Source organism: Melanerpes formicivorus, unplaced genomic scaffold (assembly GCF_026170545.1).
Source record: "Melanerpes formicivorus ecotype bairdi unplaced genomic scaffold, bMelFor1.0.p_v2 SCAF_170, whole genome shotgun sequence".
NCBI classification, from domain to species: Eukaryota; Metazoa; Chordata; class Aves; order Piciformes; family Picidae; genus Melanerpes; species Melanerpes formicivorus.
In genome coordinates, this window is record NW_027142522.1 from 648,561 (window position 1) to 650,920 (window position 2,360).

Genomic DNA, 2,360 nt, shown 5'->3' on the forward strand with positions numbered 1-2,360 from the left:
CTCCTTTGTGTGTGTTGTGCGGTTTTAATTTGCCGCTCAGGGCCATTGGAAACCTTTTGGCGTACACGTTACTACTGCTCTGCAACCTCTGGAGGAACGGCACGGCTTTTCCTCCGCTACAATACCTCACGCTAATACTTACGTTTTGTCATGGGTTTCCGTCCCCTCCGGGAACGTTCGGGCAAGTGGTCTGCCGGCAGCGTTTGGGAGAGGCTGCCCCCGCCCCTCGCTCGCCCGCCTCCTCGGCTGCGTCGTCGCTGCAGCGATTTGAGCCTTACCTGGGAGCTCAGAGCTCGGATGGTGTCGAGGCTGAGAATCTCTCTCCTGCTCCCCCCCTCCTCCCTCCCAACAGAGGGGGGAAAAAAAAAAAAGGAAAGGACCAAATCCAGCAAGAAATAATTTGGAGTCAGCTGGGAAGCAGAGAGTTTATTAGAACACTCGCAAGCCCTCCACCCTGTCTTCAGAATGGGCGTTCACCTGCCACAAGCCACCCCTCCGTTCCCCTCCCGCTCCCCTGTCACAGCCCTGTCGTCCGCTCTTGGCACGTGGTATTCGACTCCTCGAGGCGAGTCCCTGGTTATCCCGGCTCGTTCTCGCTCAGGGCAGTCTCTCTGGTGCTGGAACTGGGCAGGGATGTGGAGAAGAATCAGGAATCAGTCTGACTTTGAAAGGAAAAGAGAAAAAAAAAAATAATCAGCAACAGTCCATTGCTGCAGGGACAGCAGGAACAAGTACAGGTGGGATGACCCAGGAGCTCTGTGGGTTGCTGTGCAGTGTGTATGTTGAGTCCTGGACGCCAGGCTGGTGTTAAGCCAGGAGGGAAAGAGGTTAGACCGACTTCTAACTATTCGCACAGTGACTATAATGCATCGATGTGTGTTGCCCCCTCTGAGTTCATCCTCTCTCAGCCGGAGTCACGTTCTGCTGTGGGATACGCTGAATGTCCCCAGTTTCCAACATGCTCCGCTAGGTGTGACCAGGCCTCTTGGCAGAGGCTGCCCCTGGGGTTGGTTTGCCCGGCGCTGGCAAGCCCTCCGCCCTGTTTTCGCAATGGTCTGTAACCCCCCACAATCGCCCACCCCCACGTGGCATCGCGGTAGGAAAGACAGAGACAGCTGAGGGGCTGCCCTGCTTCTGATAGCCCCGACCCACGGACGCCCTTCTTGGTAGGGTTTGCGCCTTCGGGACGCAGCTGAGTTTTTGCTGCGCCTCTCTGTGAGAGCTGTTGCGCAGCTCTGCGTCTCCGAGCGTGTTCCCCGTTCCCCAGGATTTACTACCCCCCCGATCGCCTTGCAGTCAGTGCATTTCTCCATGGCCATCAACCAACCTCTAATGCCTGTTGCTCTCTAATTAAATCTTTCGATGGTTTCAGCTTTCTGAGCCTGTGTTGGTACGACTCCTGCTCAGGGCACCGCGAGAGAGACAAACCCTCCTTCTGTCCTGTGGTTCCGGGAAGGGTCCTGGCACTCGCAGGCAGGCACCAACGGGGTAGCGGCTGTGAGGTGACATCAGCCTTGCTTGGTCGACCAAGTGGAAAGCAAAGAGTCAATCGGTAAGGAGTGGAGCAAAAAGCAAGGCTTAGCTCTCAGTTACTCACGTTGTAAAGCTATGAGTAGGTTTCCCTGCACCCTAGAAAAACACTGCACAGGCATCTCATTTTCCTCTGGCATTCATTTAACTCGCAGAGCTGTGGGGGAGTTACTGGGAGACTTGGAAAAGCAGTGGGAGCACTAGGAAGGGAATTTGGAGTTACGGGGAGGAACACAAAGACGACAGGTGCCACGCTAGAAGAGCACTTACTGTTACCGAGAGAAGACCCCTCCTGACTCTTCCTGACTGCTGCTCGCCCCGGCCCGCCCGCTCGCTCGCCCGCCCGCCCCGGCCGGCCCGCCCCGCTCGCTCGCCCCAGCCCCAGCCCCGACCCCGACCGGTAGTGCGCCAGTCCCCCGCCCCGTCGCGGCTCCCAAACGGTCCCGGCTCGGCTCCGGGAACCCCCCTGCAAGCAAAGCCAGAGCGCGGTCCTGCAGCTGCCAGAGAAAAGCCCCGGAGAGCTGTGGAGGCAGACACTCACCTAGCACGGAGCGAGCAGGAACCCGATAGCCCCGGCGGGCCAGCGAGCACCGTTTTAAAGCCGCCAGCCCCGTGCGCACGAACAACCCTCGCTGCGACGCATGCGCTGAACCCATGGCAACGATCGCGACGCTATCGCCCTGGCGGGACCAGAGCCTCGCTGCGGCGCAGGAGTTGTACCCATGTCAGCGCTCGAGTCAGGCTCTCTCTCCCTTTTCCCTTCTCCCCCTAACAACTTTCCAGCATTTCAAGCGTTCAGCGCGGTTCGCTGCAGCGCTGAGCGCCCTCGG

The 2,360-nt window shown here is 58.8% G+C and overlaps 1 long non-coding RNA gene across 1 annotated transcript; it reads right to left on the bottom strand.

Moving 5' to 3' along the window:
* Positions 1-499: 499 nt before the first annotated feature.
* Positions 500-2,142, bottom strand: LOC137457330 (uncharacterized). Its single transcript, XR_010991235.1, has 3 exons — positions 2,072-2,142; positions 1,328-1,517; positions 500-662 (listed from the first exon to the last, which is right to left on the bottom strand). It is a non-coding gene; the product is annotated as an uncharacterized lncRNA (long non-coding RNA).
* Positions 2,143-2,360: the final 218 nt, after the last annotated feature.